At 36.0% G+C, this 15,891-nt stretch overlaps 1 long non-coding RNA gene across 1 annotated transcript; it reads right to left on the bottom strand.

Moving 5' to 3' along the window:
- Nucleotides 1–308: 308 nt before the first annotated feature.
- LOC137654283 (uncharacterized) lies at nucleotides 309–8,015 on the bottom strand. Its single transcript, XR_011046584.1, has 2 exons — nucleotides 7,749–8,015; nucleotides 309–1,028 (listed from the first exon to the last, which is right to left on the bottom strand). It is a non-coding gene; the product is annotated as an uncharacterized lncRNA (long non-coding RNA).
- Between the last annotated feature and the right edge of the window lie 7,876 nt (nucleotides 8,016–15,891).

Genomic DNA, 15,891 nt, shown 5'->3' with positions numbered 1-15,891 from the left:
TGATGAATGAGTCATGATCACGTGCGCCGAACGGCTGGCGGATAGGGAGCAGAGTGGAGTCGATTTTCTGTGGATGTGAGTCGACTCCGGGATCGCTAAGGTAGACTCGCCAAGATCGATTCCGGATTCAATTTCTGCCCACCACTATTGTAGGGCCGTGGTGCAAGTTCTTATTGCACGATAAGAAAGGTCAGGTATTTTCATAATATCAAGTATGAAAATTTGTCAGTGGAAACTAAAACACTTGGGAAAACTTAACAATATTTATCAACAATAATTTTTAGCACAGTCAACCTTGTGACTACCTAACAATTTAAATCAACCACTGACAACTAACCATTAATAACTAACTTTTAGCAAATAACAATTGATAATTAACAACTAACAACATGAACATTAATGCCTAAAAAGGCACGCACTGAGACAGGTCTTAATATTAACTAATAAACAAACAAAAATTCCCCAACGGGAAACACCACACTCTCAACGAGAGTGTAATATTTAAATATCCATCACCACACTCTCAACGAGAGAGAGACTAATAGTTAAATAATTATTCAAGAAAAAAAGAAGAAAATTCTCAGACTCTTTGGGGCTCTGGTGAACTCCTCATCAAAGGTAGGGAATTGGAGTACCAATGAAAAAAAAACCACACACAAAAAAAAAAGGAAAATCATCTTTTCTATCTGGCAAATGCCTCCCTACATGACACTGCGAGCTCCAAGGCTCCCACAGCTGATCATGGCGAGGATGCGTGGACAGAGGAGTCTCTCCTGGGTCCATCTTGAAAGCTGGTATTCCAGCGTCGGCGCTGCAGACCGCAGAAGAGAATAAATAGGCAATACAATACATCGCAGACGGCAGAAAGGCTCCTGCAAAAAGCCGTCAATCGTTGGTGTCGCAATCCTCTTAAAAACTCACACAAGCCAGGTGTTGAAGTAGGTCCTGGAAACCTTGAGCTCAAACTGTTCACTTTAGCAATCGAGTTCCTCACAAGAAAACGCAGGTGTCTCTTCTCACCAAGGACTCTAAAAACACAAAAAGAAACAATCGTTAAACTAGACACTTATAAATCTTTAAACGAGCGGGGTGGATGTTAAAATAGCACTTGAAAAAAAATACAATTAAAGCCTTAAAAACTAAAATTTTATACTAATTTTACAAAAAACAAAAATGCAGTAACAATGCTTACATAAATTAGAGCAAAAATTACGTTATTATATAATGCCTTCCTCCCTGAAGAAAAATAATTTTTTTAAGCAGAAATTATTTCTTCTTATTATATATATAAATGGAAATGTATCGGTAAAGTAAGAACAATAAGTATTAAACAACAAACCTGACACCAAACAGAAAGTACCCCTAAAGAATACAAACCAAGAGCTTTATATAGCTTATCATTATTTTAAAGATCTAATATTACCGTACTTCGTCAAAAATCTCCAATTCTATGGAAACAGACCTAAATAAACTTACAAGTACACTTTCAGACATACACCTTAACCTACAATACACCGGCCTTATAGCAAAAAAAGTCTATTTTTATTATACAATCAAAAGTCTTAGTATATCGGAACAAATCAATAATTAATATACGGGAACCCTTATAAAACAGGCCTTGTAAAATTTATAATTGCCTTGAGGTTAACTTGCTCCAGAGCCACCTGACCTAAACCAACCTTGTGACCCAAATAACAAACCTTGGCCTGACCCAATTCGCGCTTAGCCAAATTAACAACTAACCCTGCAGACCTAAGGGCTTCAAAAACCTTACGTAACCTTAGCATGTGGGTATCACAGTCATTACTATACACTACCAAGTCATCAATATATATTTCCACTCCTTTCAAACCACAAATTACCCTATTCATTAGCCTTTGAAAAGTACATGCGGCATTTTTCATTCCAAAAGGAATAACCTTACACTCGTATAGGCCAAACGGAGTGACAAAGGCGGATATTTCAAGAGCTCGGTCGGACAAAGAACCTGTCAATAACCCTTTAAAAGATCCAACTTAGAAATAAATTTGACAGAAGCAATCCGATCCAGACAATCATCAATACAAGGGAGAGGAAAAGAATAATTTTTCATATTGTCGTTCACTTTACGGTAGTCCACACACATGCGGAACATACCATCTGCTTTCTTTACTAGTACAATAGGAGAATTCCAGGGACTCAAGAGGGAAGGTTATGTTTCAAATTATATTCTATCACCTTACTGACCAAATCCCACTTTACTGGGTTCATCCGGTAAGGACACTGCTTCACAGGGGAAGCATCACCTACGTAAACATCATGACTTAAGATATTTGTCCTACCTGGAGCATCCTGAAAAATCTGAAAAGGAATAAATTAACCCTGGACAGGTATCGTTATTTGACCACCTTAATTAGGTATCAATGGGTCGACCTCGACCCGAGGTCCCAAAAAAATTCATAAAAAATTTCACCTACAAAGCAATTCATAACCTTTTACTATTAAAAAACTTCAAAGAATATTCTATTCTTCAAAAAAATGTAAATAAAAGCTAAGTCCAAAATAGATGTTTATTAAAAATAAATTAATTAAATAAGTATACAAAAAAATGACTTAACAAAGAAATTCACCTAAAATATAAATATGGCAATAGACTGAAACTATTCTAAGCACATATTCTATGATAATTGAACCCTATTTGCTGAGATCCAGCAGGGGGAGGAACCAAAAGGGAACGTTTCCTGAAATGAGAAAGAAAGAGTATGTTTTTGGGCTTAAAAAATCTATCCTCTTTTCAACATTTTTTAGGGGCAGGTAAATGACATAGTTAGTGGCCGAAATTTTTACCGGATATTGTATTATTATCGTACAAAAAAAATGTGTAAAATAATCCGCACTTGGATAATATTTAATCCTTTATAAGGGGGCAATCTTTTTTTTTTTTTTTTTTTTTTGCTGAGTTTTATCATGAAATTTTTCAAGACAAATCCTTATATCCATTGCTGAGCATGGTATAAAGGCATGAAAATATCAGAAATTAAAAAAAAAAAAAAAGAGGAATACATAGAGCTATCCCAGCTTGTGTCGGATATGCTCACAAAATGGCTACCAACCTCACCACCTGGGAAGGTCAAATCTACTACCTGAAATGGAGAAAGATATGTCAATATCAGCGAGTCATTTACTTATATAATTGTTCGAGGATTTGCAGAAAAATATTAATGGTAGCTAGAATGAAGTTTATATACTATTTTGCAAGAAAAAAAATGAGATAATGATCATAATTAAGTTATCATAAAGATAAAAACTTGCAAAAACGAGAAATTATAAGCTATTTTATAAAAATATAAGGTTTAAAAGACATTCACAAATACTTTACAACAATCCTTTTTTATACACACCTAACCACTACTGCACATTCGATAATTATATAAAAATTTTATATTACACAACTTACCTTAATTATGTATAGATGGGTTGAGCTCGACCCGAGGGTATCTCAGAAATAGCACAAGGAAAATAGCTGGGAGGAAATACGTCCTCACTCGACTTCAGCTCACACTGAACGGAAGTCTCGCAGGTTGATATCACCCACAACCAATACGGATGAAGAATTATGGGAAAAAAAGTCTTTTGTTTTTTTTAACCTCGGGTCGTATACGACCCAATACACCTATCCAGGGTTAAATTAAGTACATCTTCCCGTTTGTTAACATCTAAATGATCTAGCCTACTTTATAACATCTCAAAACTTTGCATATTTTCACCCAATGCATCCGAAGGAAACTGACACCCTAACTCGTCAGAGTCCTCGTGAGGCACATCCAATACCACAGACACAGGATCGGATACTATCGCTAATGGATCACCTTGCTTACCAATATAAGGTTTCAAACCATTAACATGAAATATTCTACATTTACAGCTTGAACCGGGAGCTTCAATTTCATAGTTAACCTCTGAAAGTTTCCTCAAAACCTTCCAAGGGCCCATATATCTTGGTTCGAGAAAACTATCTGGGTCCATACTCAGCACACAAACCAACTCTCCAGGTTCAAATGACCGTACCTTTACCTTTTTGTCAAAGTTGTCCTTCATTACCGACTGGGACCGTTCCAAATTTTCCCTGGCAAACTTCCAGGCACTAACCATTCTTCCCTTCAAGTCTTCCACAAACCTTTTTACATTTATTTCCTCCTTCCGGTTAGATTTGAGCATTTCAAAAACAATTTCCAATGATCCACGAACCTTGTGCCCCAATACCAACTCAAAAGGAGCTACACCAGTGGAAGAGTTAGGGTGATTCCTGATATCAAAGAGGGCAAAATGGCCAGTTCAGCACACTTAACCCTAAATACCTTATTCGTGAAATTTGTCCCAAAGTCAGTCTGAATTACACGAGGGAGACCATACCTGGAAACGAAATTCATTCATTTTTAAAAGAACCTTGAAAGTAATACGCCTCATAGGTATAGCTTCAGGAAAGCGAGAGGCTCTATCCATGATAGTTAGTAAATATACGTAACCTGTTTTAGTTTTTGGTAAGGGACCTACCACATTAATTACTAATTAAGAAAATGGATCACCTATAGCAGGTATGGGATGCAACGGGGCTTTAAGGATCCTCTGATTTGGTTTACCCATAACCTGACAAGTCTCACACTCTCTGATAAACTGCTTCACACTCAATTTAATTCCAGGCCACTATAAATACCTAGCCAGGCTATGAAAAGTTTTTAACACACCCAAAGGACCTGAAAAAAATTAGTATGAGCTAACTCTAAAACAGAATTTCTGAATTGAGAAGGTACTACAATCTGTTCCACCCGGCCAGTTTTATTCAAAATATCAGATGCGGGACAACTAAACCTATATAATAAGCCCTTTACTACTCCAAACCTATGTTTAGTCAGATCCTCAACATCGCCCAAATCAAAATTAAATTCATCTTTTTGAGCTTTATTAAAAGCAGCTCTGTCCCAATCAAGTTTATATTAACTACATCATTACAACTACTCTCTACTAGCCCGGGCCTTAAAACATCTAACTCTACTCTGCTTAACATTAAGTCATCATTGCTCTCCATATCAAGTAAATTAGCAACTTTTGCTGCGGACCTAGTCATTACAGCCACGGGACTAGAATTTACTGATAATATAGGGAACTGCTCCCGTTCTTCACTATCCAGCATATCATTTCCCAGGATACCATCAATACCCGGAATAGGTAGACTATCCACCATAGCCAACTTAGTGACGCGATCATATCCTGGAAAAGACATGCGGACATTAACCAAAGGAGTGGACACAACTAAATCCGGAAAATTTCCAGTATATTTTTCAAAACTATCTAAAGCCCTCTTAAGGACTAACGACCTGGCAGAACTTCACATGGACAACAAGAGTGTCAAAAATTAACTTTCCAGGCCACACATATTTGTCGTACTTGAGTCATGATTGGGGATTAGGAACATTAGGCTTACTACTACTTACTAAACTACTATCTACTACAGGTCTGTCTAGGACTACCGCTACTAACCTCTGACTTATCATTAACCAAGGCTACAGGACTTTGATTATTGCGCTGTAGGTACATCTTACGAGCATTACACTGGTTTTGGAAATGCCCGGGCTTGTTGCACCAAATACAGCTTCCTATATGGCCTGAGCTTCTATTCCCATTATACCTGTTATTTCCCACACCTGGGAAGTCTTTATTAGCAAAAATTTTAGGGGGAGGAGGACCTCCTTGGACTCTACCCACAACTCTATCACCTAAAAAAAATTTAAATTAATATTACCATTCTTGGGATATGGGGAGTCGATGTGGAGGTTTCCCCTCTCCTACCACTATCAGGGGAGCAAGATGTTTGATTGTTTAAAATCTTATAATTAAAACTACCGCTACCTGACCGGTGAGTCAATGCGAACTCATCCGCTAACTGAGCAGTATTACTCAATTTCACACTTTTTACCTCCTCCAGGTAAACTCTCAACTCCCTGCTACAGGCCTTCTTAAATTCCTCAAGGAGCAACAGTTCACGTAACGCACCAAAAGTGACAATCTGACAACTTTTCAGCCAGTTGTCGAACTGTTCCTCGTTGACGCGCAAAAACTCCATGAAAGACTACACAGGGTGTTTCGTATAGTTGCGAAACCGGAGGCGGTAGGCCTCAGTGACCAAGTCGTAAGATTTTAAAATTAAAGCTTTTACCTTCTGGTAATCCAGAGCTACTCCCTCCTCAAAGGCAATATACACCCGCATTGCCTTGCCCACTAACCTACACTGAATTAACACGGTCCACATTTCTGCTGGCCAAGGCAATCAGGAGGCCACACGCTCAAATGTCTTGAAGAACTCAGGGGCATCCTTTTCGTCAAATACCGGCGCCAATTTCAGTGCAGCACCTATTTTAAACCAATTTTGGTAGGTATTTTTAGGAGAACTTATCAAATTGGCACCTTGCAACCTAGCCATCTCTATATCTAATTTCACCATCTCCAACTCATGACGTCTTACCAGCTCGTTCTCCTCAAACTACATTTTTCGCAACTCTATGCGCTTACAAATAAGATTGAATTCCTTCTCCTCCTTGGAGTCACCCAACGCATTATCAGGGGCCTGAGATTTGAAGGGTACAGAATCAAGGGGGACCAAAAACGGATTAGAGGACACATTATCCAGACCCTGGGGAAAATTTGCTGGACCGTCGTAAATGGTACCTACGACAGGAGGATCCTCTAACAGAGTTAGGTCAGCCCTCATACTTACTTTGTCCTCTTCGAAACACTCACTCAAACTCTCCTCAATATCACCTATTACCTCACTCGCACTCCCTGAATGTTCAGATTTAGCTAACTCCTGTTTTATTTTATCCCTAACTAAAACCAACATCTCTGCTTGGGTGTCCGATGTCTTCTGCGGAACACCCAACCACTTAGTACACTCAACTAATAGTTTCTTACTTAGCAAGGGCAAATACTTTAGGCAATCAGCTGACCCGAAAAACTCAACTGGATCAAAAACAAATCCCTCCATTTTGTAAAACAAAGAAAAAATTCAGGGGAGAAAGGCCATAGTAAAACAAAAAAAAATAAATATTGAAGAGTCCACCCTAGTGCCACTCCACCGACCAAAATACCAGATACCGTGAGTTCTCTGTCCTTTCACGGTCGCCAAATATGTTACGACCCTTGTAGGGCCGTGGTGCAAGTTCTTGCACGATAAGAGCAAGGTCAGGGATTTTCATATTATCACGCATAAAAATTGTTCAGTGGAAACGAAAACACTTGGGAAAACTTAACAATATTTATTAACAACAATTTTTAGCACAGTCAACCTTGTGACTACCTAACAATTTGAATTAACCCCTAACCATTAATAACTAACACTTAACAAATAACAATTAATAATTAACAACTAGCAACATGAACATGAACGCCTAAAAAGGCACACACTGAGACATGTCTTAATTTCAACCAATAAACACTAACAAAAATTCCCCAACGGAAAACACCACACTCTCAACGAGAGAGAGTCTAATATTTAAATATTCATCACCGCAATCTCAACGAGAGGGAGAGACTAATAGTTAAATAATTATTCAAGAAACAAAGAATAAAAAAAAAAAAATTTCACTCTCTTTGGGGCTGGATAAAAAAACACCCACAGCTCCAAACAAAGTAGCCGACTCCAATCAGACTCGGCTACTATAGGTAGGGAAATGGAGTACCAATCCCCCCCCAAAAAGGAAAATTATCTTTCCTACCTGGCAACTGCCTCACTACATAACACCACGAGCTCCAAGGCTCCCGCAGCTGACCATGGTAAAGATGCATCAACGGAGGAGTCTCTCCTAGGTCCACCTTGAAAGCCGGTATTCCAGCGTCGGCGCTGCGGACCGCAGAAGAGAAAAAATAGGCAATATAATATACCGCAGGTGGCAAAAATGCACCTACAAAAAGCCGTCAACCGTTGGTGTCGCAATACTCCTAAAAGCTCACACAAGCCAGCTGCTGAAGTAGGGTCCTGGAAACCTTAAGCTCGAACTGTTCACTTTAGCAATCGAGTTCCTCACAAGTAAACGCAGGTGTCTCTTCTCACCAAGGACTCGAAAAACAAAAAGAAACAAGCGTTAAACTAGACACTTATAAATCTTTAAACGAGCGGGGAGGAGGTTAAAGCAGCACTTCAACAAAAACAAAAAAAAAAAACCAAAAAAAAAATTCCAATTAAAGCCATTAAACTAAAATTTTATACTAATTTTACATAAAACAAAAGTGCAGTAACAAGTATGACATAAATTACTAAAAAAATTACGTTAATGCATAATAATTGTTATATATTTTTACGCTTAGATGCAGAAATCAGATCAGATGTATTATCTTCACAAATCGTACTTCATTAGTAGCATGGTGAAAGTCAGTGATAAAGAGGTATTATATCACATAGAGCAATATTTATTTGCTCACACTCGATAAGGAACTTATCATGATACATACTAATGGAATTTTGACATTCTTGAACATTGGAGCATTTTCTATTTTTCTTTGAATATGAGTCGTTATAGACAATTTATTGTTATTTTTACAATCATGTTTTCATGTAAACAGAAAAGTTGATCCTTCATAGGGTTTTAAGGAAATTATTGAAAGAAAAATTCTTTCTTTAGTGTGTTGCATAAACATTCTTTTATTGTTGCTGAAGCTCAAATCAGATTTATCCTTTTTCATCTCAAAATTTTTGTAATTAATAAAGATTGTTCACTTTTATTATTTTGATCAAGCCAAGGTTTGCTTCTATATATAATGATTTAACAATGTGGGTTTCCTCTAACAGTCGATATTGAAAACCATAGAAATAAGATTTTATTTACAATAATTTGGTTTATGATTACCCCATTCGTGTTTTATTCCTTTGAACATTGTTAGCAAAAAGTGGTAATTCAACTGTTGGTTTTCTTTACTTAAACATCGCTAGTTAAAATTATGCTCTATGTATTTAGATTTTTTTTCTAGACAAATCCATTCCATCAACCTCAATAAAGATCACTTATATAATCAAATATAGACAATAAAACATTACACTGATTATTTGTCTATTGAATAGAGTGTATTTTCACAACATATTAGAATTATCACGTAGTAAAACTATTGGTCCTTTCCTACAACACTATCAATAAATTCTTGGCTGAAAATTATCCACGAAGGGAAAGAAAAGTTCTGATTGCATTGCAAGCGAGCAGTCTTACCTTTTGGTGAGCTTAGATATGATTCATCCATAATATCTAGTTCTGCTGGAAAGGGGTTTCGCATTTTTTATGAGTGATATTTGGATTCAACCACACCTTTTGCTATTTTACATTGAACTTACCTTTATAGAGAAACTGAAAAATCTAGAAAGGTTTATCGTAAAAACTAATTATTCTTCATATTCTGTTGGAATAAAGGTTTTAGATTAAATATTTTGGGATCCAAATTCTATATAAATACAAAGGTAATACTTGGAAATTCTGCTACGCTGCTAAAGTGCCCAAGTTTCTCACATTTTTCTAAAATGGTCGTTATTAGTTTTCATTCATGACTGTTGCTATGAATCCGTCTTAATCTGACATTGCAATCTACAAATTAAGGGAAAGAAACATCCTATGGGTAATCAATTACTCCCAGTTGAATTATGATTCCCATTCGAATTTAGATGATCATCGCTAACATAAGCTTTACTTGGCCACTCACATTTTTATGAGCCTCTCATGGGAGTAACTTGGCAAAAGAAACGCGTGTAATGATGCTGATAATCACAGGATGAATTTATGCTCATGAAATTAACTTAGCTATTGTGTTTAAAATTCAAAATATACTTCTGCTATGTAATAATAAAATGTCATAAACAATGATAGAATAATATGCGATAATAAGTTATTCCCTTAACGTGTGAAAAACAATATAATGTATATCTAATGACTCTATGAAACCTATTTTCTCAAAACGATATTCATGTAAAACATACCTGATCTTTCCATCTTTACGAGCAAAAAATATTTCATAAAACATAGAGTTACTGATCTGATGAACAAATGCGTACACATTAGCTTTTTCTTTTATTAGAATATGTTTCCTTGCTCTTGTCACATATGTCCCACACTCTTTTATCTTTTCTACAACATTATTTAGTTATAATAGTGCTACTTGTTTTTATATTGAGAAAATATTTAAGATTATAATATATTTGTAATTATTTTTGTTTGCACTATTGTACTTCGAAGAGATATTAGACCTGAATAAAAGGCCTTGCCAATCACCGGATGATTATTTTTCTTACACGTTCAGAGTTTACAAGATTATATAAACTATGTATTGTTGGACGTGCAAATAAAAAGCTTTACCGACAGTAATGCTATTTCTATTATGTGAATCCAGAAGATTCCTATTATCTTTTATATTTCTGAATATTAATCACATACCATAGCTGATATCAGTGAAGAAGGGAGTAACAAAATAAGAAATAGTTCTAGTTTTGGTTATCGTAGGTCTCCTGACAGTTAGATAAATAAGTAGACAAGACAATAAAATATCGTTTCAAAAACTATATATTCTAATGATTAAAAACTTTGCAAGTCAATTGGAAGTGCAATGATGACACATTCAAAAATGTTCTATTTTATCCAAGACACAAGGACATTTTAGGTAATTATACTTTCAGTGGGAATAGAGAATTAACAATAACATCGTTGAAGAAATTGGTCATTGGAAATTTTATGAAATACATTCTATTCCCGCAAATTATTTTTTTTTTTCGTGAAAATACGCTTTTTATATCTAGAAATTTTCCGTTTATATAAAGCAAAGAGAGAGAGAGAGAGAGAGAGAGAGAGAGAGAGAGAGAGAGAGAGAGAGAGAGAGAGAGAGAGAGAGAACGTTAATAAATAGATTGATAGGGCATATTTGGTAGCTACTAATGAATTCTGAAAATTGTATTCTTTTAATCATATGACCGTTTGTCAACACAGGATATGAAAATAGAAAAAAAAATAAAAACTAGATTAACATTCGCTCATCATAAACTGAAATGAAAGGTTTCAAAGAAAGAGGCAAATCAATGTGTCTGGAAACAAGTATATTTTACAAATGTATATTTATCAGAATCTTATTATACTAAAAACCACTCGTCACTTTGATATGCGCAAAGCTGTGTAAGGCTTAGCACATTTTCTAGCGAAAAAAAAAAAAAAATCCATTTAGAAACACCATGATTGCTCTCATGAATTATCACCAACGGAGACTGTTATAGCTGGAATCCCTTCTTTTTACTTCTTCTTTTTGTGGGTTGTGGGTTGGATACCTTTTTTCTCATTTGAACTTTATAAAAAAAATAATCTTGTTGCAGTAATAATTTATCAAGATTTACCGACATTGTTTATGGATGTTTCACAATAAAAGATATTCTTTCTACTGTATTTATAATTTCAGTCTCTCTCTCTCTCTCTCTCTCTCTCTCTCTCTCTCTCTCTCTCTCTCTCTCTCTCTCTCTCTCTCTCTCTCTCTCTGTGCTTTTTCATTAGTTTCTTGTTGTACAATCAAAAGTAAATTCGGATCCATCTCAACGACTGGGGCATTTAATCTCCGCGCAATTTGCATGCAAAACAGGTTTTCCGACAATTCTCATAGTTTTCTCTTTAAGTTGTATTAAAAGTAAATTGCATCGCAAAAGTTTATTGAAAATCAACGATTGCATTTTCCCGTTTGTGTGTGTGTGTGTGAAATATCACACACGCTGTGTTACTGTGTACAGCTTGAATCAGACTGTTTATATTTGCGTTCTACTTTTATCATAATAGTCCACTGTATTTAAGAGTTTACGATAATGCTACACTAAAAGGCTAGTGCTTCCTTAAAGTATTTGCGATGCTTGGTTTTATAACAACAATGTATATAGACGAAATAAGTTCGTCTTTGGGTAACTTTGTTTACTTGTGTACTGTGAAGAATTCTCTTAAATTTTATTTAGCCTATGCATAATTAAGTTACGGTAAATGATTCTTTACACTGGATTCCTTAAGCGCCGCATTTCGAGATAAATTCTTTCATCCAGTTTTAGTTATAATTTAAGCATTATTAATTCATGCGTATTTGAATTTTATAACTGTCCCCAATTCAGGTTTGATTCCCTGGGAAATTAATTGTCTGCTACCCTGAATCTTCTCTTGAATATTCAATTATTGTGTATGCCAGACAGTTATGTTTATTTTTATATATAATTTCCCTAGAGCAACAAGATGACCTCTTGTATTCTAAATAGATGACTTGCATAAGACTAACCTGCTACAAAGAAATTAGACCTCGTGTTGTAATTTCAAAATGTCACCTCAAGAAACGTAGGCCTGAAAACTACTGTGTTGCCTTTCTGATTTTAGACGTAAGATTGAATTATTAGCATAAGAAGAATTCATTTGCTTTCAAGAGGTCTCGATTAACAGGTGCGAAGGGCGATCACCTGTTCTCACTCCTGGCTCGCCCTCGAGGATATCTTCCCCCTTAGCGGCATGTAGAGTACATACTGTACCACACGTGTTTCATACACTCTCGTACACTGTACCAGTTTTTCCTTTTCATCATATCACTCGCTTTTCCATGACCTGATAATAATCCAATATGTGTCAGCATGCTAGCTCATGCTTTATTTCATTTAAATTTTTGTAACCTTCTTACCCGCATGTTCTGGAAATTAAACTCGACGTGTTTAATAAAGTTATTTGTATTAACCTCGCCCCTCTGTTACAACCAATGCTGGCCTTACAGTACAGTACAGTACTGTGAGGAATTTTTCTTCCTTCTTCTTCCTTTCTTATCTGGCTCTCTCCTAATACTGTAGTCAACCCCTTAAACTTTTGTTCTCATACTCACTAAGTTTTCTTTACCAAAACATCGGGAGAACTATTTTAAACTAACCAAACTTGTTGGTACTAGCGTACGCCATGATCGTGACGTTACATCGTAGACACGCACAGCAAAAGCCTTAAGCCGGGTTACAATGGTTCTTTCCTCAAACTACGTGTGCCGAGATAAATTATTTAACTGGTTTTGAACTTAATTTTATTACTGCTGACTTGAATGCAGCTTTTATCTCTCAGTACTAATTCAAGTCTGTTAATTTTAAGATGCTTGCCCATCGCACCAGCCCATTGTTACTTTCTTATTTCAGTTATCAATTTTTAACAAGCCAGAATAGGTAGGATTGTTGTATATGTATATTCCCTTTTGAAACGCAATATTTCTCTAAGTATTCTGTACAAAAATCCTGCCTCCTTCTCAATCTTTACAACAATGCATTGTCCTGCCCTAAAGTCCCGATATGGCACCTCAATTCCGTTATCCTATGCACCATGACCATCACCTGTTTTGGAAGGTGAAGACAGGTGAACCCACGCGACCGAAGCTTGGTCCCATTCGTGCACGAGCAGCTGTAGAGACCGGCTGACCGACCTGGTCAGTTAATCTGTGTACTATCTGGCTCAACCCCACCCCAAACTCGCCTCCCACCAAACGGAAGAAGACGAGCCTGGTAAACCCTATTTACAAAAAGTGAGGATTCCAGAGGTGGGCCAGTCAAGGGTGCAAACTGTGTAAACTATTCGGTCAACGGCAATTCAATCAACAGCCATTTGAGGAGAAGGGGTGGCTTCCAAATGATGAGTGCACGTAATATACGTGGCCACTTTTCCCCCATTTCTAGCTTAGACTAATTTTTACTCAATTTATGTTTCGCTGGCTGTTATATATTTCAGGTTGTGTGCGGTGGGATTGTGTACAGTCTGCATATTATTTTTGCTTTCGAGACTAGCACAGTCTCGGGGTCACAGGGCCGCATGTCCGATCCCATTTCAATCATTAATTGTGAGAGACCACGAGTCTAAGCAACCATATTTCTTATTATTTTGCATTTCTTTTATTACATTTTTTTTTGTTTGATGTTAAGATGTCCGTTTCGTTCCATGTAAATTTGTGTAATAAAGCAGGATTATGTTAATTAAACCTCGTCGTATTTTTACTCCTTCATTTATTTGATTATGTCTATTATGATTATTTAATCTCAGGACAGTATACCCGATATTTTGAAAGGAGTATGCCTAAATAAATAATAAGTGTGTCATTGAGTTACTTAGCATTGAATCTATCTGCTTCTAAGGTAAAGATCCATATCTTTTATTTTTACTTTACACTACATCACTGCTCCCACCCATTGCCATTGTCTCAATAATTACTTAACGTAAGATTCCTGTCCAGCATCTTACTTGGGTCCCTGGGACGGAGCCAGAACAGAGCCTAAGAGTGTAGATGACCTTAGACATGTCAAAGCTAGAAAAAGCCATCAAATTACTTCTATTTCATATTTGGAGTTTTCAGGCCTCTGGACAGATTACAGGTTTTTTCGTGAACTACGTCATCAAAGTTGTTAACAGGGTGTTTGTGCCTTGAGTGATAGTGCTCCTTTTCCTCCATTGCTGATCTTGTCCTTGACGTAGGGAGACTTTCCCGGAACAACAAGTTCCCACTAAACAAATAAATAAAATAATATTCTCCAAAGGTACGATAGATATTCAGTCTAAACATACGGTATAGAATTACAGTACGGAAATCTTGCCAAAGTACGGTACGGTACGATTCAGGTACAGAAAAATTGGCCAAATTCCCTACTGTACCGTACCTGAGGCTTAGCTATATCACTAGCCAATTACTATATCATATTTGGCCGCTTGGGTGACTGTACTAGTAGATCTCTTAGGTAATCGGCATTTCAATTTGTATCATACCATGCATATGGATGTGAGTGTGTGCACATGTGTGTACATGTCTGGAATAAAATAATTGATATGTCTGTGTTTGATTTTTGAGGTATAAAATTACAAACATTTAGAGCATTAACCATATAATCTAATATTGTTCATTCAGCTTCACTTTGCTTGATTATGAACGTGTCTTCTGTCCAGTACTGATCATGCTGTTGGGATAGGCAGTGCGTTCTTTAATTGTTATAGGCATGGTACCCACAGGAGCAATAAAAAATATTCTGATATAATCAGTTTCTGGAACTTTCTATTAAGATTATATTTATCTTATGTAGACTGAAAAATTAAATATAATTGAAAAAGAACTGTTTTACTTATGAACAGAAGAAATTCAACGTCTTGTTAATTTTTATAATAACTGGAAGTAGAGAATATTTTATCGAGTGTTAATTTGTATGGTATAATATACAGGAACAATATCTGTAAATTGAACATGCACTTTACTTACTTGGAATTCGAACTACGAACACACATACACACACACACACACACACACACACACACACACACATATATATATATATATATATATATATATATATATATATATATACATATATACATATATGTATATATATATATATATATATATATATATATATATATATATATATTGTGAAGAATTTTCTTCATTCTTCTTTCAATCGTATTTTTAACTCTCTTCTACTAATAGTTTAGCTACCCCTAAACGTTCTCTCCTACATCAAGTTTTCTTTAAGGAAACATTGGGAGGACTATTCTAAACTAAATCAAATAAACGTGTTGACAGTAGTGTATGCCATGCTCGTGACGTCACAGTGTAGATACGCACAGCGCAAAGGGCCTTAACCCAGCGTATGTTGGTTCTTTCCTTAAACTACGTGGGTCAAGATTAAATTCCTAAACTGATCTCAATATAATTTTCAATACTGCTGAATAAATGCATCTTTTATTTCTCAATACCAATTAAGGTTTGTTAATTTTAAGATGTATGCCCATCGCACCAGCCCATTGCTAATTAATCATTTAAACAATTAATTTTTAGCAAGCCAGAATAGGTAGGATTATTGTATATATAAACTCCCTT

This window comes from Palaemon carinicauda, chromosome 15 (genome assembly GCF_036898095.1).
Source record: "Palaemon carinicauda isolate YSFRI2023 chromosome 15, ASM3689809v2, whole genome shotgun sequence".
Classification (NCBI taxonomy): domain Eukaryota; kingdom Metazoa; phylum Arthropoda; class Malacostraca; order Decapoda; family Palaemonidae; genus Palaemon; species Palaemon carinicauda.
This window is presented reverse-complemented; position numbering and strand designations above follow the sequence as displayed.